Raw genomic sequence first — 26,701 nt, forward strand, 5'->3', positions numbered from 1 at the left:
GGCTATCAAGATGTTGGAATAGAGAAGGTCACTTTCCTGGCTGCTCCGTTGGGTGAAACCAAGAAAGCAGGTAGTCAGCTTCTCAACAAAGTGGGTGAATGGAAAAAAAGGGGCGTCTTTAGTGGAATTTAATACTGGACATTCCAAGCACACTGGGGACTCAGGAAGTCAGTCGGATATAATAAAATAAGGAAGAAATCCCCAGTGCCACAGCTACTACTGCAGCCAGAGGCACCAACCAGAGGGATCCCTCCATGAGCAAAGTGGAGGGATAAGGGAATTAAAGGAACCCACATTTTTAGGAGTTCTGAGGTGCCTCTGGATGCAGAGTGTTTAGAGATCAAAGACACTGACCAACCAAAGTGAAAGTTGCCCTGCATTATACCCTTGTGTGAAATGAAGCCCTGCATTTCTAGGCAGCATGTGGAGGGCAGAGGAAGGAACAATTTTGTAGCTGCAGAATGAGGGAGAGCACCTGTGGGAGTCGGTTCCTGGAAAACCCAAGTTTGGCCTGAAATATAGGCCTGGCAACCTGCATGCACAACCCAGAGTGTGCCTAACTGACCAGGGGAAAATCAAATGTGGAAAGAGCTTTACACAGGGAACAACAGATCGTGGACACTCAGCTGGCTCTTCCCATCCCCCTCCAATCCAGCTGCTTACAGGACCAGCAGGGAGAGATGCACATGGCTGGGAATTCCAAAGGGTAGGGGTGGGAGAGACTGAGTTTGCAGACAACCTGAGGCCAGGAAATGTGGGGTCTGCAGATGAAGCAGTGGACTAGAAATTGGCTCATTTACTACACAAGTGGAACCAGGTGAGATCTCTGAAGTGCAGTTTTCCAGCACTGCAGAGATTGGCAATTGCTGGCCCCTCAGGTGCACTAATTTAGAATCTCCAGCCAATTGACATTCCCAGGGAGCCTTTGCCTACCTAACCCCACAAGAAGGAACTGTGCTTATGGTGCTACCTCTCTCAGCCCAGTATTCCGGAAGGTGGAGCATCACACTCCAGATGAGCCCCAAAAAAACTACTGAGAAGAGAAGGTGAGAATCTCTTGAAGTCCAATGGAAACAATTCTTTAACTTTTGATTGAGATTTTTTTCTTTTATTTATTTTTTACTGTTTAGTTGTGACCATAATGGTTCATAGACATTTATATATATCAGTTTTTGAGAATCAGGATGTTTGACTACAGTATTTCAGTTTCAATTTGTTTTTTAAATGTATATAGTTTTATTTGCAGGTGAACCTTTATTTTTATTTATTTATTTATATGTGGTGCTGAGGACAGAACCCAGTGCCTCACATGTGCTGGGCAAGTTCCCTGCTACTGAGCTACAGCCCCAGCCCAAGCTACTGCCACAGGCCTCCGTTGTGTTTTGTATACTTTTATTTTCATTTTATTCTTTCCTTAATTTATTTTTAAATATTTTACTTTATGTATGTCTCTCTCACTGATCTGTTTTCCTTGATTTTCTTTCTTCTGCTAACAGCCAAACCCTGTTGTGTTCTCTTCCACTCTTTGTTTATAGTTATATCTTCTCTCCTCCTCACTCATAATCATCATGTCCTACATTGCTGCTCTTCTCCCCTGTCCACCACTAGAAATTGAACACCCTTTTGCAAACTTGCTGTTTTTATTGTAAGCAGTAACTGATGATATTATTTCTCTTTATATTGAAAATTAACATTATAGACTTCTTATCAGCAACTATTTAGTTTAACTATTTGGCATATTATTTGCATTGGTTGTTGTTATTATTTGTCTCCCCCTAAATGGTGAGGTGCTGGAAATCTTCAGAGACCTACACGTCCACAGGGTAGAATCTCTACTCCCTCAGAATCATAGTGATAGGTGGATATGCACGTACAAGATGAAAAATCAAGAGAACAAATTGATCCAAGATGGATTCAGTAGAGAATCCATCAACATCAAGTGGGAGAAATGTAAAAGAAGGAGTTTAGAAAGTACATAGTTAAATTGATATGTGGGATACAGAATGATGTGAGGAGTAAAATCAAAGAGAAAATACAATAAGTGAAAGATTACTTTAATAAAGAGTTTGGTAAATGAAGGGAAATGAGGGAGAAATGAAAGGAAATGAAGGAGTAATCCTAAAAATAAAGGGATCAATAAAAAATTAAATATTCAATGGAAAGTGTAACCACAACACTAGACTACTTGGAAGACAGAGTTCCAGACAGAAGACATAATATATAACCTTGAAAATAAAGTTGATCATGGAGAAAAGATGTTAAAAGACCAGGAACAGAACTCCCAAGAAATATGGGATAACCTGAAAACCAAAGATCAAGATTTGTTGGAATAGACGAAGGCCCAGAGATACAAATCAAAGAAATGCATAATCTTTTCAAAGAAATAATATCAGAAAATTTCCCAAGTCCAAAGATTAAAATCGAATATCAAATACAGAAGGCTTACAGGATACCAAATATAAAAAAATAATAACAGATCCACAAGAAAACACATTATTATCAAGATGTCTAACATACAACACAGGGTAATCCTCGGGGACCGATGAGGAAAACAGTAAGTTGATCTCTGTAACATATTTTTAAAGTTACCTGGTATCTAATGTTAAATAATTTTTAGCTAAAAGATAAAAAATAGTTCATCCTTTGATGAGATAAAAATTAAATGCTTTAATATTATATAAACTACATAAATATTTTATTATATTGTTTGGATACAAATGCACAACTATAAGTTTTTTGATATTAAGTTATGTATGATTTTAAACACACACACACACACACACACACACACACACACTCTCAATATAAGAAGATGCACAGATTGCTGGGAAGACCAGCAGGGCTGAGGGCTCACAAGGTTTTCTGCCTGGAGCAAGGCTTCTGTCCTGGAAACCAGGAATGCCCTTTGAGAGTGACAAGTGGCTCCAGGTCACGATCCTCTCTCATTTCCTTTCTTTCAACACCAGAGACAATCTGCGGCTGTGCCGTACAGCAGAATTGGAGGATAGATTGAAAACCATGCGGATGTTTGCTCCCTGTACCAAACCTGCCTCCTAGGTGTCTAGAGAGAACTGCAGCTTAGGAAGTGTCATTCAATAAGTTTTCTTTAGGTACAAATACATAGAGAAGGAAATGGAAAGACAGTGGAGCTAGAACAAGTCTCAGTCACCACCTGACTCATATTCTAACAAGCTGACGTAGGTAAATACACAGTATTGAAAGTCTTTCAGTCTGATTTTTCTATATGTCTACAAGGAAAGCAATACCTATCCTGCAGATTCATTATAGATTTGGAGCTCATCTAGGTGGAATGCCTAACTCAGGAAGTATGTTATGTCCAGTTTGTTATTTAAGTTGGAATAGTGTAAAGGTAATTCCTAAGATAGAGGTTGTCATTGGTCAATCTTTAGCCATGATAACTGATCCAAATTCATGTGTGTGTAATTTTTCACATCTTATGTATAATTTTTTATAGATATATATGTACATATATATATATATCTTACTTGTTTATATATATTTATAATTATATATATACTTCTAATAGGTTCTGGAAAGTGTTTTAATAATGTACAGAACACACAAAAAGACCAGAAGTACTTTATCTTGATTTTTATGATGCAATAAGGCTACATATATAGATAAGGAGAATTTGAAAACTCTTAAAGTAGTATGCAAGATTTTGTATGTATATAAATTTGTTGGAAAAACAACTTTAGCTTTTCATCAGATTATTAATTCTGTCTTTGACATGCTTAAGAATTTCAAAGAATCTGGCCAAATGCCTTTTACATATCAAATAGAAAGACATTTCAAAAATAGATTTGGAAGAACATGCAAAGACAAAGATGGCCTTGAGCCAAGATTAACCTTAGATTAAAGTTCCATAATAACAGAATATTATAGTTAAAAGCAACCACTGAGGTTGCCTTTGCCCTTAATGTATAGTAATGAACTGGAATTGAGAGAATTAAAGTGACCTGCCTCAGTGATATTAGAACATAGCAGTCACTAATGGAGTTCAGCTTGTCAGAATTCTACTTCCAAAGACTTCCCTCTGGGACTTCTTGTGTGTATGTGTATATCCAAACTGGCATCCACATATTTAAAAAACATCACTGTGGCCTCAGAAAAATATGTTAATACATCCTTAAAACTACCTGCAAAAGTAGCATCAGGAAGATTGTGAATGTCTAGCAAATTAACACTTGACGATTGATAGTGCCAACTAGTGCTAATTTCATTTACTGTAGTATTGTGAATGACACAGATATTTGGCACATTATGACTTACCATCTGGCCTGGGGAGTTTATGATTCATTCACACAACAAGACTTTTTAAAAGTTTTCTATTGCTTTTCCAGACCGTGCTGGAGTGTGAGCTTGAAGGATGGTAGCTTGAGGCTTTTCAAGTTGAACATCACACTTTACACACAGCAGCCAGGTTCTCCAGCAGGGCGTATGTGGATATCATACATTCCATGAACATGGGTATTTGCAACAGTGATAAATTATGCAGATATTAATCCATAAGTTTCTGGTGTTTCTTTTCCGTATCATGCTCCCATTCATCCCTCTATCAGAGTTAAGCTGTGAAATTTCCTGGGGAAAAGAGAGCATCCTTCTATGATTTGACAAGAGAAGCTCTTTATGGACTTGAGTCTCAGTGACAACCAACTGTTTAAAATGAGAGAGTGGGTTCTGAAAGCCAGACTCTTTGGCCAGAAGGACATTTTTCAATAATGAAGCTTCCCTTTAAGTGGTGGGTCTAGAGGTTTAGATTGCAGAATGTGAGTGTGTGTCCCAGTCCTCTGGGACATTCAGGATGAAAAGTAGAGGAAATGGAAAGTCACTTGTTTCAGGCTGTTGAGGGAGGTTACCTAACAAATGTGCATCAGAGCACACACACCCTTGCTCTCCTTTATGAAACCCAGATGCCATATTGGAAAGGAGCACAGAGTGGGGGAAGTGGCATATAACTGCCAAACAAGCTTACATATTCAAAATAATTAGGGATGCATTTAAATGTTTAGAATTATTGGCTTGGTGCAAAATTACTGTCTTAAATTAAACATAAATGGGCACAGGCAGGTGTAGACTGATGATGGGTAGATTTGTCTCTCACCCTAAGAAGATAGAAAATTATGATGATTAAATTATTGAAATAAAAAATAAAGATCATTACTTTTAAACAACTAGCATTAGCCCAAGTAAATATTTAAAACCACAACATTACTGTCACTTGTCACAAGCCGTTCATGGATTGCAGGTGGGTCACTGCACTTGGAAGCCTCATGGATAGAGACATCTGGTGCCTGGGAATGGGCATTTCCTCTGGCCAATTGCCCAGGAATAATGTGAATGTCTTTCCCGCTCTGCCATGGCCCCCACAGCACCTGGGTTGGGTGTGACCTGCCAAGGTATCAATCAACCTGCAGATTGCAAGACATCATGAAGCGAGACTCTGCCCTTGAAACCTTATCCCTGCCTTTGATGTACCCCCCTTAACTAAACCAGCATTTTCCTTTCACCTAGTTCCAGAACCCATGTGGACTAGAACTATCAGGTGTTTCACATTCTGTGAATATATTTTTGAGTATTTGTGTTTGTTATTTGCTAAATATCTGAGATTATAAGTTTTAGGGTAGATTGGGTTCCTAGACAGAAAGAAGGACCCCTTACTCAGATGCTGGCTGTCATTCCCCCCGAAAAGCCACTTACTGAAAAACATTAATGAAGGAGGTTTTTACCTGGTATCCTGCATTTATTATTTCATTTGGTCCTCACAATGATTCCAGGAAATTCTCATTATCAAATATTCAAGCAAAGCTGACATCAAGTATTTTTTTAAATGTCCAGAGTAATAATGTGGAATGTGCCTACAGTAAGGAAATGGCATGTATCTCAGTGGTCTCCTGTTATGTGACAGCCACTGGACTTGACATCCCTGTGCCAAGCAAGCAGATGAGAATCTCCAATAGCCAGAGAGTCACACAATATTTCTTTAGTTCTTTTGAGATGGACATAAAATGCTTTTCTCTTCAATCTCTTTCCTTAGAATGCTGACTTTAGATACAAAAGATAAATCTAAAAAATGTACTACTTACACTAGATCATATTTTCTTTTATTAGAGTTTTTTTCTGAATAAATCCTTCAAAAAAGAATTTTAAAAGTGGTGTGAATTTCAGGGACCATGTCAGCATTGGATAAGAACATTTTCACATGGGAATTTTCTGACACATTTTCAATCACTCCACCTTATTCCTGCATGTCTGAATGCATTTTAACCCTGAACCTGCTCAGAGTACTCAGAACTGAGGTTCAGCTCATAACCTGATGGATGAGACAACTTTATTGCTAGAAAATCTCTTAAGCAAAAGTTTTATAAAGTGCTTATTGCAAATGTTCCATTTACTGGCCATTATATATACGGTTGCTTATTTTTAGAACAGGACATTTCTCCTCTCTTTACTATTGTATATGAAACAATCATGAAACAATCTTTAGGATTATCATTTGGTCCATTTGGCAGAAGTTGGTTTGAGAAAATGCTGGTTTCCATCCAGGGAAGCTTAGAATTCTCTCAGGGAAAGAACCACTTATAAGGTGCAATTCCAAATTAAGAAGGAACAGATTATCTTAAATTGATAACAATTATAAATTTTCATTTGCAGTAAAAGAATAAAAGGTTTATATAAGATTCTGTGAAACAGAAATGCATACAGCTATCTATATGTGTAATATATACCTATGAACTTTCTGATGGCCTCCCCATCACACAGGTTAAGGGGATGGCTGAATCCTTGGCACCTGGCACTAGACAGGGGAGACTTACAGCAGTTTATTAGTCACAGCCTAGGAGGGGAAGACAGTGTGTAACACGCAGGTCCATGCAGTGGCCTCAAGGGGTGCAGAGTGAGAGGACAGATCCCAGAGAGGCAGAGCTTTGTGCAGCATTGCTGTGAACAACCCTGCTTCCTGTGAGAGCTGAAGATTGGCCTGCTTCACTAACTCTGTGGGTGGGCAGAGAGCTGAAGCCCCCCACTCAGGGTTGAGCAGGCACTAGGCTTCGACTTCAGAGCAAAGAGGGTTGCTTAGCTGGGACCTTGTGCAGGGAGGCGAGGAGGGGAGTAGACTTGTGTTGGCTCCCTCAGGCCCTCCATTTTCCCCAGATGGCAAGGTGCACTTAATGACCTAATAGCCTTAATTTTAAACTCCATACAACAACACATCATAGGTACACAAACACGCACACACACACACCCTCATGCATATCCTCATACACACTCATACACACTTTGTTGTTTTATTTCAAGATCTCTCTGTTCTGCTCCTCACTGCACCTATGGTTACCAAAACTCACAGTAAATTTCAGTAAATTCTGTTGCAATATAATTAGTTATTATGGCTATTGCACAGAAAGCACTCATTTTCACATTATTTCAATTGTAAACATTTTACTATATCCTAAACATTTAGCCCTAAATTATTACAAAGACAGTGTAGAGTGTCAGAAAAAAATCTATTGTTCAATTCATTATTTGACATGTCTTTGTGGTTAAGTTTCAACCTGAATCTATGTCTCAAGAGAGTATAATCATAGGATTTTGTATACTACACTCTTTTACTCACCAAAAATTTAGGAGGATGTGTCCACGTTGATTTCTACATGCTCCAGTGCACAAGAGCATCCTTATTTAGGCAGAGGGCACAGCTCCTGGGTGAGGCGAAGTGAATCTCCAGGAAGCAAGATGTTGTTAACAGGTGGAGGCTGGAGAAGGAAGAGCAGGGCGAGTCCTGGGCTACCTCTGGAGGGTGGCCCAGGCGTTTGGCTCACACAGCCCAAGGCAGCTCCCATTTCCACACTCTCTGGCAGTCTGGAGAGGGTTAAAGGTTGTTTCAGAAATAATATAAAACCATTCTGAGTCTTGACACATGCCGCGTGGAGAGGAAGGAAGGAGGCTGGAGTAGGTACCCTAGGGATTTTCTTAACTATAGCTGGAGGAAGCCTAAAATATGCCATTCCTCTCTGGCTGCTGAGCCTGTTCCAGGAACACCTCATCATAATCATATCGAAGATGGATTTTAAAAAGCAGCGCCTCAGTCTATTCTCTGGCTGTAGCTCCATCATGGGGACTTAGGTCCTGGCGATGACATCTAAGTGAATGAGCAGAGCTGCATGCTAATTAATGGGCATCCTATTTAATTTTCCCCACAGCACAAAGGTAAAAACCTGATTAGAAAGGAAGCCCTGCAGGCCACTGGGTGACTGGCTCACTGTTGGACCAGGAAAGGAAACCCAGAAAGTCTAACGATATGGAGATGTGTGAGAACTTTTTACCTTCTCATAATTGAAATATGGAAATGAATCCTACAGGTGCAGAGGAGGGTCGACCTCTGGGCACAGCAATCCAACAAGGGAGCAGCTCTAAGATTCTCTGGCCTGGGGCTTCTTGCCAGCTGACCCTCCAGCCCAGAGCAGCTCTGCTCTGGTGGACCATGATCTGCACCTAGGACAGGGGCAGGAGTGGCGGCCAGAGAAGCCTTTCCACAGCCCCTCCCTCCCTTCCTGGAAGAGGCTGTCAGGCAGATGCTGAGGGAGAGACCTCTGTCACTGTGACTTGCTGCATCTCCTCTGGTTCTTTAGCACATTATTTGCTCCTCGCTGGCTAACTAACCAAGAGAAGTGAAAGCATTAGCACACCAGCATGCTCTGGAAAGGGGATGGAGAGGAGGCCAACACCAGAATAGGAGCTGGCCCAGGGAGGAGACCCCGGCCCTGGCTCTAGAGGGCATCTTCTGCTCTTCCACTGGGCTTGGCAAACGGGCCGTCAAAATGCTGAATTTTTATTCATTTTTTTTCTTTTAAGTAATTTCTTGTTCAGCCCTTACTAAGCTAATGGCTCTGTTGCCATAGTTTAGAACGTATTTTAGTAATAAGCATTTGGTTTATGTGTTTCTTTTTTTAGACATTTAACTTTCACTTTACAAAATTTAGGTTGTGCAACTTGATGAGTTGATGTAGGTGTCTTTTGCAAAATAATGGCCACACTCAAGTCAATTAACTATCCATGTTCTGACATATCTGCCTTTTCCTCTGTTCTTTTCTTTTGGTGGTGAGAACACTGAACATCCATGTCTGCAGGCTGCGCCAAGCACACAGCACAGCATCGCCACTAGCAGCCACAGTGCACGCTAGATCCCTGGAGCCAGCCTTCCTGCTTCTCTGAAGCCCTGTACACGTGGAAGTACGCCTCTGCATTCACATCTCCCAGCCTGATGACCACTCGGCTGTCCGCTGCTGTGAGTTTGATTTGATTCTACATATGGAGACGTCGTACAGGGTGTGTTTCTGTGTCTGGCTTATTTCACCAAACTTAATGTCCTCCAGGTTCACGGATGTTGCAAATGTCAGGACTTAAGACTGAGTGGAATTCCACTGGATACAAGTCACATTAATTCTGTCGGTTGATAGATATTCCTCCTCCATGGACAGACACTCAGGTTGGTTCCCTGTCTTAGCTCTGTACACAATGCTGCAGGAGGCAGGAGGATCCCGCTGCCTCTGAGAGATCCTGATGTCGATTCCACTGGACACCCACCCAGAAATGGAAATGCTAGGTCATGTGGTGCTTTGCATAGGATGTGTCCCCTCCAAAGTACATGCTTTGGAAACTTAATCCCCAAATTCATATGTTGATGGCATTTAGAGGGGGGCTTTAGAAGTCATTAGAGTTAGATGAGGTTATTAGGGTGGAGACCTTGAAATGGTGTTAATGGCTGGTTTTATTTGTCTTTTGCAGTGCTTGGATAGACCCCTGGGCCTCATGCATGCCAGAAAAGTGTTCTACCACTGAGCTGCACCTGAGCCCTGGGGTAGGTGGCTTTGTAAGAAGAGAAAGGCCAACGCGGGCTAACACAGGCCTCCCAAGTTCTGTGATGCCTCCGGCACATTATGACAGAGAAGGAAGGAAGGACCTCTCCAAATGCAAGACCTTAATAATGGTTTTCCCAGCTTAGAGAACAGTGAGAAGTCCATTTTGTTAGAAATTTACCATGTTTTGGTATTCTATAATAGAAGGAGGAAATGGACTAAGATCTATGGTAGATCTGTACACAACAATGAACTTCTGTATTGTTTTCCATACTGACCACATTGATGTATATTCCCACCCACAGCATACAAGGATCCCCTTTTCTCCATACCCTCATCAGTCTTAATTCATTAAATAACAACCTTATTCACAGAAAAATGGACTTAAAATAGATTAAAGGACTCAGTGTTAGACCAGAACCTGTAAACCTCCCACAAGAAGACAGAGGGACAAATCTCCCCAACGCTGGTCTTGTCAGTGATTATTTTGATAGGATATCAACAGCGCAGGTGACAAAGGAGAACAAGGAAGCAGATGACACCAGACTCTGCAACAATCAGAACGGGAATCTGCACAGCCAGAGCTGACAGGAGCTTAGTACCTCAAGTACACCAGGGACCTGGCAGCTCGTGGAGGAACACATGCCCAGGGAAAAACTGCAAAGGATCTCAACAGACATTTTCCAAGGAAGACAAACATAGCTAGCAGGAGTTCCACTGGACATATGTCACATTAGTTCATCGTCAGGGGAATGCCAACACAAACCACAGCCAGGACTACACTTTTCTTCAAAGGTTCCACACAACGGCCTGTTCTGGAATAAGAACTGTGCTGTTTTGTCTTCCGACTCACTTGGGGCAACGTGCAGATTAAGAACAATAAAAACCCACATGTGAGCAATCAGTGACTGAAAGGCTCACGTATTCTTAAAGACTTATTTTCCAGAATACTGATGAAAATGGCTTTAATAGCAGAGATTTTTGCTTGTGTAATATGGGAAGTGTGATATGTACCCACTCACTGCAAGGAAGGTGGGCAGCATGGAATGTGGACAGAAGATTGATGTGAAAAGGTGTGTTGTAAATTGTAAGTGGTGATATACATGAAGTGCATTATCGTGATTAACATGGGCAGGATGGTAGTCTCCACATCTCATTGAAGCTTCTATTTCATTAAATATGGTTCCTGTCATTTTTATGTCTAGCTCTTGAATCACCTCAAAGTTAGATCAGAAAGAAAAATAAGGCAACGACGAGAAATTTAGGAAACAGATGAAAGGAAGTGGAAGAAAGAGCCGATGAGGAGGATTTAATGCAGCCTATGCTTCTGCGTGTGGGAATTACACGAGGATCATTTAGAATAATCACTTCTGAAAGTGCAAATCCCTTGAAACTGGTTGTAGCACTACTGGGAGCAGCTAATATGCATGCAAAGAAACAAATGATGTTTTATGAATAATGATAAATATCTGAATACAGAGCTTTTCCTCACTACACTGTCTTCAGAAACTGTTCATGGAAAAGAAACCCCTTTTTAGTAGAGGTCATTCTGTCTTCCGTTGGCCGCCACCCAGTGTCGGAGGCACTTTTCCTCTGGAGCATGCCATGGCCTCCTCCGGTACGTTCCCCAGCTCCTTCTCTGCTGCAGTGAGTTTCAAATGCTGTTCAGTGTCTGGTGTCTCAGTGTTATGTGTCTTGATTCTTATTCTTTTCCCTTGTCACAAAAAAGGCACTGAGTTAATTTGTAAATCATCCCCTTGTCCTCCTTCATTCTGTGAGAAGTAGAAATGCCCATAACTTTTGTAATATTTATTCTAATTTTACAGGTTATTTACCAAGTAGGAGAAATGTTGGTGTTGACTTTTAGTATGGGAATTAATTAGACCTGGTTTTATTCAGACCACTAGAAAAGCCATCATTTTTACACTTGTCTTCTCATTCATGTGTTTAGGGATTAATCTTTAGACTCCTCCTGTGTGCAGGGCATCCCTGTGTGCTGGGGACGAGGCACCCCATAGGAGAGGCATAGACCCGCGGTGGTGGTGCTCACACTCCTGCTGGGAGAGGCTGGAGATAAACATGTGAGCAAATGCACAGCCATGACTTTCCTTCAGTGATACATGAAGAAAAACAGGGAGAATAACAAACTAGATAGTGAAGGCATTGTGAAAAGAATTGTTGTTTAAATAAGGTAGCCACAAAGCCTTTCTCTGAAGAGACCCAAATGGCTGGAGACAGCAGACTTGCTAGAACCCTGAGTGTTTCCGGCAGAAGCAGCAGAAACTGTGAAGTTCCTGAGATTCACTGAGTTTGATGCATGGGAAGGGCACAATAAGGCAGAGAAGTAAGGGATGAGGTCAGAGATACGTGGGGGCACGTATTGTGGGGTACTGTGGGAGAGGTTGAAGAGGTTGGATTTTATTCAGAATATGAGGCCGATGTGCAGGAGCACACGATCAGGGGATGACAGAATGACTAATCCACCTAGATGGTCCAGGGGCAGAGCGTATTCCGAGGGAGGCCAGAGTAGACCAGGGGAGGTTAGGAGGTAAGAGAGGAGAGCTGGGCGTGGGGAGGACAGGGGGGTGTTTAGCAGGAGCGTGACACACTGAAGCTGCTGGAGATTAATACAGGACTGACCCATGGAGCTGTGGTCTCCGCACCTAGGGACATGATGCAGTCAGCCAAATCCTGTTGAACTAGTGTGTTTCTCAACTGTGCTCTTGGGGACTCAGTTGCAGTCAACAGAAACCATTCTGGCTGGTTTCTGCAGACAGCAATTTACTAATGGTTTTATGTGGCCGAGGAAGTCCTTGGGGAGGACAGAATAGGGCAGAGAGGTAAAGGGTCACACTTCCAGTGCCTCAGGAAGATGCTGACCACAGGAGTGCCCTTTGTCATGAGACATGCCTGTCTGCCTGTGTTTGGAATAACTGCATTCCCCAACTAAGCCCTGCCCACGTGCCATGCCTGTGATTGGCAGATGTTAAATTCTATTGGGAAACCTGATCATAACAAAGTAGGAGCAGCTGGGTGGCAGCTTCTCAGTCTGCATAGTTCAGAAGAGTATGCTACAGAGGGAAGGTAGCGACAGAGAGCAGCAGATCCACCTTGGGACTGAAGTACGGAAAGCCAGGAGTCAGGGGATATATTGGCACAGAGACAAAAGTGAACAGCATCGGTATGTGAGTAGCATGAAAAACTGGAGCTCAACTAAAGCTCACCCGAGGGACAAATGCAGAGGAAAAGAGGGTGAATCACATCATCACCCAGGGCCTAGACAGCCGGGCTAGCAGAGAAGACCAGGAAGGCGAGACAGCCAGGAGGGGAAGGAGGAGGAGAAGGTGGTACCTTGCAGGGCAATCAGACAGGATACCAGTAGCAGGCATTGCCAGTCACACAAAATGACATAGTGTTTAACACACTATCAAGACAGACATGACCCTAAGATTTAGCCAGACATGCCATTGCAGCGGAATAGTAGAGACAAAACTCTAAGGAGGCTGAGGGAAAAAAGAGTGTCAGAATGTAGTAAAGTTGGCACCAACAGGAAACTCTCACTCTAGGCTTTCGAATAAGGACAACTCTCTGACATGATTTGACAAGTGGGCTGGGATTGGGACCAAAGCAACATTTTATAAAATAAAGAAAAAGAATACACATGGTCAACTACTGACGGAAATAATGATCTAGTCCCTTTGAGATTCTGGTCTTCTCTCTGTTCTGCCCCACATTCTCCTTTGAGTACAAAGTGTTTTGTTGTCACTCCTTGTTACATCATCTTAGTCCCATAGTCAAATGGGCAAGGACATGAAAATAACTGAAATTAAATATGTTACCAACCTTGATTGTTCCTGAAAACAATGGATTATAGCTCAACTATTCTCCTGTTTTTTTTTATTCTTAATAAGGAAAATAATACTTAATATTTTAATTTCTAACTTTTTCATTTGATGGAGATCTGAGTAAGTCTGAAGAAGGTGGATATATTTTATTTCTAACAATTATATCACAATCAAGATGCTGACCAAATCAAACTCAGACATGTAAGTGTTCATGAATACTTGTTATTATTTTCTAAAATTAGATACTAAAGAGTTTTTCCTACCAAATATTAAAATGTTTATAATTATTTTAACCATATGAAGAAATGTATTGTTTTTTGAAACATTTTCTTGCTTTGGTTTGTGGTATTTCAACGGATAGAAAAACATCTCTGAGTAAGAGAGGGTCAATAATATTTTGTGGGAAATACATTGTCATTAAAAGTGAAACACATTATAAAAGTTATGCCATTACAATGCATATTTTTTTGCCTTGGTATAGAGGGATCGATATTAGATTGTAATGGACAAATAATTTTACAAGGAAATAATACAGATCCTCTATATGTTTTTCTATAGAAGTTGCTTTTTTTAGGTGATCACTAAGGACTTTATCTCCAGATTAGTTGGTAATGATTCAAGTTTAATTGCTATAATTGCTGACAGTGATAAATATTTTAAGTTTTGTCTCAAACCTAGATTTCAATCTGATGAATGTGCTTTCAGTTAGCAGAAATGACAATATCTACGTCACAGAACTGCTGTCACAGCCAATGATAAGATGCAAACGGCCCCTCTAAAAATTCTGTGGCTGAGGCACTGGGGTTGGGGAGGCCGCAGTATGGTAGCCACAGCTCCCCAGGCAGTGGGCTGAGAACGTGCCTGGATCCCAGCCCATCACCAACTAGTCTGTGAGCTCCAGGGGTCATTTCAACATGCAAACCAGTGGAGAGAAGAGAGCTTCAAAGGGTGCATGAGAGGGCAAGATAAGATGGCAGCGGGGACTCTCTGGGTATCCAGTAACACAGTTAATGTTTTCATTCTCTGATTTCTCAACTGTGTCACTTTAGTGATGCTGCACCACCAACAGGTAAGAGTTTGGTCTGTGTAAACACAAGAAGATTAGCTGTAACTAGTCAGGAGAATGGGGTGGGACAGTCTTCTGAACCTTCTGCCAGTTTTGCACAAACATTCCCTGCTGCCTCCTAACACTGCTTTCCAGCACATGGCCCCTAACTAGAGGGACAGACCGCTTTTACCAACCCTCATGTGCTGCCCCACTTCTTCCTTCCTTCCTTCCTTCTTTCCTTCCTTCCTTCCTTCCTTCCTTCTTTCCTTCCTTCCTTCCTTCCTTCCTTCTTTCCTTCCTTCCTTCCTTCTTTCCTTCCTTCCTTCCTTCCTTCCTTCCTTCCTTCCTTCCTTCTTTCCTTCCTTCCTTCTTTCCTTCCTTCCTTCCTTCCTTCCTTCCTTCCTTCCTTCCTTCCTTCCTTCCTTCCTTCTTTCCTTCCTTCCTTCCTTCCTTCCTTCCTTCCTTCCTTCCTTCCTTCCTTCCTTCCTTCCTTCCTTCCTGCTTTCCTTCCTTCCTTTCTTTTTGTGTTTGGGGGGAAACTGGATTAATAAGAACTGTGCATATTGAACAAAATGGTGGCTTATGATGAAAATGTTATGATAGTCAATCATAATGATAAAAGTCAAATAAAAAATGAATGTTTATTATGTTTTAGGCAGTTATGGTAAGCAGTAGAAATAAAATCTCTTACCTCCTGCTGCAGTGGAAACCCTTCTATTACCCAAGACTATGGTGGGGAATCGTTGGAACATATTGAAATTCTCTTTGTTGGCAAGCATTCTGCATTCAGATGTTGTCTTCGAGGATGATAGAGGCCATGATCTATAGCTGATGGCTGAAGTTCCCAGGAAACGACATCACTGTTAGGAGCAGAATTTTCCCCAAAATTTATATGTTGGAGCCCTATCCCCCAAGGTGAACATATTTGGAGTTATGGCCTTTGAAGAGGCAGTTACAGGAAAATTATCATAAAGGTGAGACCATCTTCATGTAAAGTGACTGGCATCCTTATAAGAGGAAGAAACACCAGAGGTCTCTCTATGCCAACAGAGAAGAAAGACCCAGGTTCTAGTGAAGAGGTGTCTATCATCTACAAGCCAAGGAAACAGGCTCCAGGAAAAAACAGTCCTACCAGCACCTTGATCTTATTTTCAAACTTTAGAACTGTGAGAGAATAAATTCCTGTTGTTTAAGCAACCAGTTGTGTTTTGTTTTATTGTATTGTGTTTTGTTGTAGCACCTCTAGCAGACTAATACAGTCACCTTTGTAATTCAAATTGAATTCCACTCCCAGTTCTGCCAATAATTGGCTGGGACTAATTTAAACTTTCTAAGCTTTGAATTTGTTTTTTAAAATAGTAATTTCCTCTCCTGTGGTGAAGATTCAATTAATAATAATAGAGTATAAAAACCTAGCATATAATAAATGCTTCATATATTGTGATTATTATAGCCATCAAAATTATTTAGCCAAGTGAATGAGAGCAAAAACACCAGCTAAATTTTTTTTTTAAATTTGATTTTCCCCTCCCAAGTAAATGTGCTTTTATTATGCCAAATACAGTATTTTCTTACTTGAGAATTTTTTTCTCTGTTTGGCTTACCACATTTCAAAACTCATAAAGTGAACTTACAAACACTCACCTGCTTCCACAGTGTATTTTTAGTGGTAATTTGAGGAGCAAATTGTTGGGCAAAGTGACAATGATCCTGATAGATTGTGGCAGGTCTCCAAGGCCAGGGCCACAAATGGATGCTGGCATCCCATGGACCTCTGTCGTCTTTTGCTTTTTCAAATCACAGAACAATAAATTCAATTGTGTGATTGTGGACCTGGAAGTAGATGATTGGACCAGTCTGCAGCTGATGTATTATTTATTTGTAAGTCCTGTGACTACTTTAAAGATGAAAAGATCATGGAGATGTGACTTGAAACTCATCTGTTACTTAACTCTATGAATTCTTTGAGGATTTTATTTTTAAAAATACTTTGCAACTCAAGTGGTGATATGGAACTACAGTCACATAGTTTATGTATTGCCAATTTTAAGAAGGTTAATATAATATTTATGTATGAACTTGTAGAGCTGGGTGACATGTGCAAGATGTTGCTTAATTTATGTGAGAAAGGGCCACTCAAAATTCTCCCCTCTAAGACTTTTGAAAAGTGTGATTCAGAACTGATTTAGTAGTTGAATACCCCTAGAAACTTAAAATACAGAGCAATTAGGCACAAGGACACTCCAGTCATATTTAACTACAGGCAATAAAATGGAAGAAATCCAATAAGCAGAGGTTGCAGCAACTTTGACACCTTCTATGACTTGTGCATGCATCAAAAGATGGAGCAAGAGATAATTATATCTGAACTACTAAGATGTATTAAATTTTCTTGAGTCTAGGGGAAAAATGTTAGTAGGAGGCAGTGCTGAGTTTCATGCATTTGTTTGTTTCTACCTGTTGGATATAACATTGTCCAGGTTGTATTTATCACTATTGAAAAACTGCATTTTAACAGTTTACACTATCAGTGGAGAGAATAAAGGGATAATTGTCTGCAGGTTTTGCTGTTAACCCAGGATTATTCTGATTCTGTCCTGCTGAAGAAAGACAAAGGCATTGGCTTAAGCAAATAGCTTGACTCATGACTGATGCGTAATGAGATCATGAGATCAGTTGCGATTTTCAGAGATAGGATCAACTACAAGTAGTGAGAACAGAGTATTTCTGATTTTATACTTGACACTTACCACGTGTTAATTTCTCTTTTGATGTAAACCAGGTAATTTTTAACTCTACATAGTTACCGAAGAACATAAAGGAATAAAATGGCCACTATTTTTACTGGAAAGGAACATTAAAACTCAATTGAAGCATTAAATTGTGTCCTTCTGATACTTTGTTCAATGGAGTATTGTCACTGTCTCTGGGAACATCTCATTATGGTGAATTGGGTCACATTACATGGTGACATTGTTAGTAAGTATTATTATAATTTTGTCCATATGTAGCAACTAACGGTACTGAAGACAAAATAGAAACATGATAAAAAACATGGAAAAATTAATTTTACTTTATAAGTTCATTCTAGAATGATTGAATTTATTTATTGAGATCATGAAGATATGGTTCATATTGGTTTGTAGACTGCTCAACAAATAACATAAACATTATTTAAGAAATAACTTGTCTTAATGTTGACATGTATTCAAAATCCATGTGGCAGGTATCAGGTTTTCCTACGGAGAAAACAATATAGATTTATTTAATGTTTGCAGTATCTACAAAGTAAAGACCAAGGAATTATAACATAATGAGCTGCTTTAGGCTCCTTTGGGAAGTTAATAAAACCATTTCAAATTACCCTGTATGACGACAGACTTCAATTTTTGTCCTAGAACAAATTATTTCTGATTGGGTGCATCTGATGTTTTGACTCCTTTAGTCTCCCAGATTTTCCTGTAAGAGCGCCTGGAATGAGGACTTAGCTGATGTCAGGTACAGTTTGCCAGCAATGACTATTTGGTGGAGCTTTATTTCATTAGTTTGGTGCCTTTGTAGGGACTTACTCATAATGGCAGCTCCCCTTCAATGGCAATTTCTTGAGAAATAATGACATTATTGCATTTTTCAGTAGGAACGATGATAATTGAATAAAACTATAGGAATAAGAAATGAGAAAAGGTTCAATTTAGGGAATATGAACTTTCACATGAAGCTATAATGCCAATTATTTCATTTGGATGAATTTATTTTTCTAAAATGAATGATAAAAGTGATCTTCCATGACCCTGGGTTAGCCACCAAATTATAAAGACAAATTCATTAGAAAAGCCATTTGAGGAATTTTGAGGAACATTGTGGAGACAGACACAGAAGACATTACTGCTCTCTACGGGACGAACATAATAGAACAGCAATGCACAATGATGTTAAAGCATACATAAAAACAAAGAAATTAAAATAACAGTGCATACCACATGTAGAAAGTTTTTCGAGATTGAGGAGCCTAGGGAGTGTCACTATTTTACAGATTTCATTTCGTAAACTTGAAAGTATCTATTTAACCTGTGTTGAACAGAGATGACTGGGCAATGGTGGGATTCCTTACCAGCATTTCTTCATTAATTAGACTGACCTAGAGGCAAAGAATAGGAAGGCACAGCAGGAAGAAGGAGGTGAGAAGAAATTGCTGTGAGAGAGAATAAACCTGGCCTGGACTTCACCTCAACTCAGGTGGAGGAGGTGTGGCTGGACAGGTAGGCTCGGACCCACTCTGAAGGGCCTTGCAGGAAGATGCTGTCAGGGCCCCATCAGGGAACAAGATGCAGTCCTACAGGAAATAGGGAACCACGGACTGTGCCTCAGAAATGAAGGTCCCTCATGGGTGTTTGTCAGATGTGGATCCCTGGTTGTATCAAGACCAAAGGTGGAGAGGAGATTGGGAAGTCCTTCATACTGTGTTAAAATTTACAGTACTTTCTTACTATCAGAAGAAAAGGTCAGAATTTCTTGTGTGAGATGCAAGCAGGGGCACGAGCCCAGGAGAGTGATGGGTCCCTAGAAAGCTGGAAAGTGGAAGGAGAGGGAATTTTCCCTGGAGTCTGCAAATGGAAAGCAGCCATGCCCACACTGGATTTGAATCCAGTGAAACCCATTTTGGATTCTGAACTGCATACTACAAGATAACAAATTCACACTGTATGAAGGCACTAAGTTTGTGGCAATTTGTCATAGTGGTGATAGAAAACCAATGCAGTGTGGTAAATATTTTTATTGTACTATATTTTAAAATCCCAAACAATTCTTTCCAGAGCTACTGAATTTTCCTAGATTTTTCTTGCAGTTATATTTTACATTTTCCAGTATCTGGCAGCATGGCCTCTTGACATTAAAGAGATTTTTCTTTTTAAAAGAGATGGAATATTCCTATTTTAGGTCAGATTTTTTTGAAATTTTGAAAAATGATTTATGACTGTGTTTTTATTATTATTGTCACTGACATTTCTGTTTTGAAATCTATGCAAAGACAAAAAAAACATTTAAAGACTTCACACTGGTGAAGACTTGCAGCCTTCATAATGGAAGAATGAACAAGTGAATTTAAGGTGTTTTGTTGTTTTGTTTTGTTTTCTTCTTAGAAATATACCAACTGGCTCATGGCATGTTTCACACCTGTTTTACTACATATGAAGTTAATATACTCTCCACTCTTTCTATTAAAAATGTTGCATTGTATTAATTCATTAAACTTTTAAGTTCCCATTAACTTTTTTGGGGGGGAGGTTTTTGGAGGACTGAACTCAGAGGCACCCAACCACTGAGCCACATCCCCAACCTTATTTTGTATTTTATTTAGAGACAGGGTCTCACTGAGTTGCTTAGTGCCTTTCTATTGCTAAGACTGGCTTTGAACTTGTGATCCTCCTGCCTTAGCCTCCCAAGCCACTGGGATTACAGATGTGTGCCATAATGCTCAGTTCCCATTGACTTTTTAGATTTTTTAAAAAAATTCTAATCAATAATTATAAGTCCATTTAGGAATAATAAAAGCAGAGTATCTATTTTTTTAGTAAACATACAGATCTCCTGCATGTGCACAGCTCACCACTGCAGAAGCAGCCTCATTAGGCTTGTTGACTCTCTTCTGTCTCTTTCAGTTCTGTGTGGTCTTTTATGTTCTTGAAAGGGACCAGCTGAAAAATGGCACACACTAAGATGTATTCCAGATGCAGAAGGGCACCTTGGGATGAATGCTTCACGGTCAGGAATTCATCACGGCCTGGCAGCCTCTTTACTGGCTCCCCTGCTCCTGCCGTGTACACCTGTGGCACCTGGCGCTCTTCGTGGAAGCAGTTTGGAGACTTCCAAGATGAAAGCTGCTGTTAGATATTTCTTCTTTCATATAAACCTTTTGATTTCTTTCCCCTCACTATTACAGTCTGGGTCTTAATCTCAATTCCTTTTGCTACTTTTCCATTTTTAAAAAAATCCGCTGCAGGGCTCTGAAGAAAAGATGAACCATTACAGCTCAAATATTCTTTTTTCCTACAGGATCACTATGACAATAATATCTGTGCTTTCCTTCACTCTGGGTATTTTCATGTGAGCATCCTGAAGCACTTGGCTAAGCATTTACTGGTCCTAACATCTTTTCAGAGGAATCGAGGGCTTAAAAAAAGGATTAATCCAAGTCTTGCTGGAGTGAAGCCCTTTAGGGAGAATTGTCTCAGAACACAACAGCTATTTACAGCTTTCTTGGTATAAAGCCTTTTCGAATTTTTTTTTTAAAGGATCAATGAATGTCTTCATCTAATTAAAAATTTTTCTGTGCTTAATACATGAAAGCATAATACAAACAGAATCTCTACCCTTAAGAGATGTACAGTATAAACCCCTGGAGTTGAAGATTGACATGTATCAGACTCTCTCAAAGACTGGATGCAGAACCGGACTGTTGGGTTTGGGGTCAACATTTCTCAATTAGTGGGTCTGGCACAGGGTCCTGGATTTTTATTCACCTGAGGCCCATGCTTTCTGAGAGCCACCATGTAGAGAACTGGAGAGCCCATGGTAGGTAGATGATTGAGCTTGTGGTGGAAGAAAAGCAAATGTTTCTTAAAGGAAGCAAAGGGAGAGAAGTGATTGATGAGCACATGGGTCTACAGGAGGACATGCTAGCTTTCAGAGATGCTTGGAAATTGGGAGTAGCGTGGAGAACCATCAAATCCACGCAGGCAGCACAATGTCTGGACAGGAAAAGGAGAAAAACTAAGCAGCACTTTGGGAAACTGCAAGCTCTAGGGCTTTGTATGAAATTAAAAGAAAATTGAAATGACAGAAGTTAGGGTATTTTTCAGGTATTATTGGTTTTTAAAATTAATTTGTTCTAAGTGTACAAATACTTGTTTACCTCTAACGGGGATGACACAGGGTGGGAAGGTAGAGATGCAGATACAGGTTTATACTTAACAGTTGTACCTCAGGCTAATGTTTTCTTGAACACATGGACATCCAAATCTTGGTAAACTGCCTGGGAAGGTGTGTATTTCCCTTAAACAAAGATTTCAGAGCTGTACTGGTAAATGTATAACAACTGGTGTGGTGAGGGTGGCAAGAAGAGTCCTGCTCTGATAGTGTTTACCCATAGCCAATTTCAAGCTATCTACATTTTAATAACTGGGTCTTGTAAAATTCTTAAAAATTTAACAATTAGTTATGATGAACCAGTATGAGCAGTATCACCTTATTTATACCAGCTAAGATTTAGATACTTGAAAACATAGATGTGTTATTACCTTACCATTTTAACAGAAAAAGGAAACTTAATATTTAAAGAAGATCTCTTCAGTTATTAGAAAACTTAGTAATTACAATGTGACACATAAAGGCATAAAGACATAGACTTTGTAGGGTTCAGGAATATTTTCACTTTCTCTTCCAAACCATGCCAAAATTAACAATCTGTAGCTGATTCTGTAAATTCAGCTGACAATTCTCCCATCAGATATTTTATAACTTTATTTTCTTTGAAACTATTCATTGTACTCTTTTGGATACTATGTAGCAATCCAAGCTCCACAGGCGCCTTAATGCGTAAGAAGTGCTTGTGCAGGTTGTGGGAAGGGGATAAATCATCCATGGGCCTGTGACATGCATCACCCTCCAGGCTTCATCCCAGCTCCCTGAAGGCAGAGCTCCTAAGTGCAGCTCCTGACCTTGTTCATATCTTTTTTCTGGAATGGCAGTGCTCTACCATGCTTGCTCTCCTTCTATGCTCACTCACAATTCTACAAGGGGTCCTGTGACTTGAGACTTTATGAAAATAACTCAATAACATACCAGAGTATACTGAGATTGCCTCCATGCATTGCAGCGAGGCCCACACCTTGCGTGTCATAAACAGGTGTTTAGAAAATCAGAAGCTGTGCTGAGGTCTGGCATCAGACTCCAAGTGCTCTCATTACAATCTGGATTAAGCCTGAGGCAGAGTGGCCACAGGAATGGTTGAGGCTCCTCCTTGGTCTCCTGCCACCCCCAGCCATTCTCAGCCCGCCGTGCTCTCTGTCCTGGGCTTTGCATCTTGTTTCAGTGTCTTCCTTGATGGCCAGAAGTAGGCGTTAGCTTTGACTTGCTGAAGAGTGAATTGCCTAATGACTTTCTAGTCACAATTTAAAAGTGTTTTAAGTCTGACAGCTGGCTCCCTTTGACAGGGCCGTGTTGAGAAGCAGTGTCATGATTTAGACAGACTTACTGGGTGAGGGTGGGGAACGCATCCTGCCTGGCCCCGCCATTGCTGCCAGCACACCTGGCTCATTAGTGCTGGACATGACTGGCCCATCAAGCCTTGCCTGCTCCCCCCTAACAGAGCTGCAGCGTTTGGTTAACATTTGCTACTGAGATGCATTTGAGTATTGGAAGTAAGGCAAGGTTTCTATCCCAGAATCAACTTTGACCATACATCTGATGTCACAATCTCTCCATTTCCACATTTTTGAGATAGGATCCAAAACTTAAAGAACAAAGAAAATAAATTACTTATTAAAAATTAATAACATTTTTTCAAGTTTATTTATTTTTAAATTGACAGATAAAGCTGTATGTATTTATCATATACAGTGTGATGCTCTGAACTACATGTACATGGTGGAGTGGTTGAACTGGGGTAATTACTGTTTGCTCTACCTCACACAATTATCATTTTTATGGTGGGAATTCAACATCCATTCTCAGCATTTTTTTTTAATGATACAAGACATCTTCTTAAGCTATAATCATTATGCTTTACAATCTCACTCTCTCTCTTTCTCAATCTCTGGCTCTCTGTTTTTTTTTTTTTTGTTGTTGTTGTTGGTTTTCACATTCCTTCATTGCTTTTTTTCTTTCCTTTTCTTTTTTTTTTTTTTTTAATTTTAACATGGGATGTCCCTATGTAGCCCCAGCTGGTTTGGAACTCCTGGGCTCAAGTCTTCTTCCCATGTAGCTTGGATTATAGGTGTGAATGCCATGCCCAGCTTCCTTTTTTAAAAATTAAATTAAATTTATTTTAACTGATGCTTAAAAACACAAAATTGTCTATATTTTTAGGAGTACCATACCATATGATGTTTCTATATTCTTCTATATTGTGTATATATGTCTAATGTTCAAATAAGGGTAAGAGTATTTATTTCCTCAAATGTTCTTTGGTGAAAATATTCAAAGTCCTTTCTTCCACTTTTGTTGAAACTTACACTATATTTTCAATATCTGTAGTCACGGTACTATGGAATACAACAACACATTTCTTCTAACTGTAATTGAGTATGAGTCCAACTCTTTTTGATTGACATATGAGTGAGATTGTATATCCTCCAGGCTCATCCATGTTATTGCAATACATAGAATTTTATTCATTTTTATGGCTAAATATTATCCCTCTGTGTGTGTGTGTGTGTGATTTCTTTTTCTTTATTCACAGATCCATTGATGGGCACCTGAGTTACTCCATTTCCTCCTCTTTGGGAATAGTGCTGCAAGAAACAGGGGATGTAGATGTCTCTTTGATATATGATTCATTTCTCCTGGATACATAACCAGTAGTGGGGCTGCTAGATCACATGGTAGGTCTATTTTTAATTTTTTGGAAACCTCCATATTAATTCTACCTTCTTTAAACAATGTATATGATCATGTGCACAGATTGTTACATGAAAACGTCAAAAAATAGAATTTTATTGTATATTTTATGTAACTGTGGTACAAAGAAACTACAAAAAAACTCCAAAATACCCCATACAATTGCTTTTCAAACAATTTTTTTTTAATCAAACTAATTTTCTTTGCAAACCTTTATTTATATGTCTGTTATTATTGTTAGTAAATTGTAGCTATAATAGTGGGATTACTTTTGACCTATTCATAAATGCATGTAACATAGTGTTTTCCATTATAATTCCCATCATTCTCTCTTCCCTCCCCTTCACCCTCCACCTGATTTCCTCCATCTGCTCTATTGGCCTTCCTTTTATTGATTTTTGATTGCTGCGTTCCAGCTGGACGGTAAGTTGGAAGGCATCATGCTCAACTCATAGACTCCCACAGCATAATGTGGGCAGACCTAGTCCCAGTCCTTCCTCAGCCTCTGCTTCTCCCTTGCCAGTGGGCCCTCATTTCAACTCTACTGATCCTGCTTCTATTTTCACGAAGTCCCCCCTGTTAGTACTTTTATTTCTCTAGTTTCTTCAGATGAGAGAAAATATTGAACCTTTGATTTTCTGAGTAGGGCTTATATCATTTAGCATGATGTTCGATGTTCTCCAGTTATTGCAAATACCATCATTTCATTCTTCTTCATTTCTTCATGGCTGTATGAAACTCCACTGTGATGTGTGTGTGTGTGTGTGTGTGTGTGTGTTTCTTTATCAATATTTCTTTATCCATTCATCACCTATGAAGATACCATAATGTGGATTGGCTTGTTGTACCATTCTAAGCAACACTATGATGATCTACTCTTTCTGCACATACTTAAAAACAAAGACAAGAGAGTATAATAAAAACAACTTGAGTTAGTTCTGCTATAATCTCTGATTTTCCCCAAAGCAATCACATTTTTAGAACAATTATTGGTGGATACTAATTATGCATAATGGTGGATTTCAATCTGGCACATTGGCATATAGAAATGACATAATTAAGTCAATGTCACTCAGAACCTCCCCCGCCCTCTCTCCTCCCTCCCAATGCTCTGCTCTCCCTTCTATTTTCTTGAGGTTGCTTTTCCTCCTTTTTCCTCTGTAGCTTGATAGAGCACTTGTTGTTTTAATCTTGCTTATTTTCTTTAATATAATGCTCTCCAGTCAGTTCCTTCAATTTTTTTTCAAATGACATAATTTTGTTCTCAATTTTTTAAATGGACTCTTTTTATTTTTCTGTTAGGAAACTTAACTTTTCTAAATGACATCCTTAGGTTGCTATTATCTTTTCTCAACTTTAGACTTTCTAGGTGAACATTAATATAAAAGAGGAAGTCAGAAGAAAGGACTGGTGACTTTATCATGTAAACCCAGTGATGCTCGATGGCAGTGGTGCTGGTTTAGTTCCCCTATTCAGTTTCAACCAGAGCTGTGTTCCTAGGTGCCTCACTCAGGATCTCAGTTCCTGGATTCTGCTGTTTAATAATGTTAGTGCTCCTCCTCCTCCTCCTCCTCCTCCTTTCTACTCTTCTCCCTGACCTCTCCCAGCTCCTCTCATCTGCACTTTTATTTTCACATGCCAAAGTTAATAATTGTTAAATGCTACCCTGAACCATATGAGAGTGATTTGCCAACCTGATGCCCTTACTCCCAAACATTGCGTCATATATTTGCTACAGACAGGGATATTTTCTTATTGAACCAGAGTCTAGTCATGAAAATTAGAAAACTAACTTAGACTCACTGTGATGTCTAATCTTTGTCTTGCCAATATTGCCTTTGTTTTGTTTTGTTTTTTCTTGAGACACTTCTCTCTAGGTTGCCCAGGCTTTGTCTCACACTCCTGGTTCAAGCAATGCTCTGGCCTCAAATGCTGGAGTAGCTGGGACTGTGGGGTCACATGACCTGCTCCCAGGAATATCTTAGGCAAGGGAACAAGTTCATATCAGGTGCTGCATTCACTTGCCTTGCTTTCTTGCTTCCTTGGAGTCGGAGGTTTCTTCAGCTGCCCTGACCCTCATGACCTTGACATTTGCAGACTGGACACCAGCTTTTTTCTGGAATGTATTTCCATCTGGCTTTATCAGATGCCTTCTCCTGGTCAGAATCTGGTGCTATAACCTCAACAGGAAGGTCACAGAAGTGACGCAGTTCTTCTGATGGTAGGACTCCTTTCCCCCCATTCCTGGTTGACACCTCTTTGATGGCTTGATCAAGATGATATTTAGGTGGCCTCCTAGTGTCTTCTTACTCTTT

The 26,701-nt window shown here is 40.0% G+C and overlaps 1 long non-coding RNA gene across 1 annotated transcript; it reads left to right on the forward strand.

Annotated features, from left to right (window-relative positions):
* The first annotated feature begins 4,333 nt into the window (after positions 1 to 4,333).
* LOC120885325 (uncharacterized) lies at positions 4,334 to 15,965 on the forward strand. Its single transcript, XR_005727861.2, has 3 exons — positions 4,334 to 9,304; positions 9,393 to 9,505; positions 9,805 to 15,965. It is a non-coding gene; the product is annotated as an uncharacterized LOC120885325 (long non-coding RNA).
* The last annotated feature ends 10,736 nt before the right edge of the window (positions 15,966 to 26,701 follow it).

Source organism: Ictidomys tridecemlineatus, chromosome 13, assembly GCF_052094955.1.
Source record: "Ictidomys tridecemlineatus isolate mIctTri1 chromosome 13, mIctTri1.hap1, whole genome shotgun sequence".
Taxonomy (NCBI): domain Eukaryota; kingdom Metazoa; phylum Chordata; class Mammalia; order Rodentia; family Sciuridae; genus Ictidomys; species Ictidomys tridecemlineatus.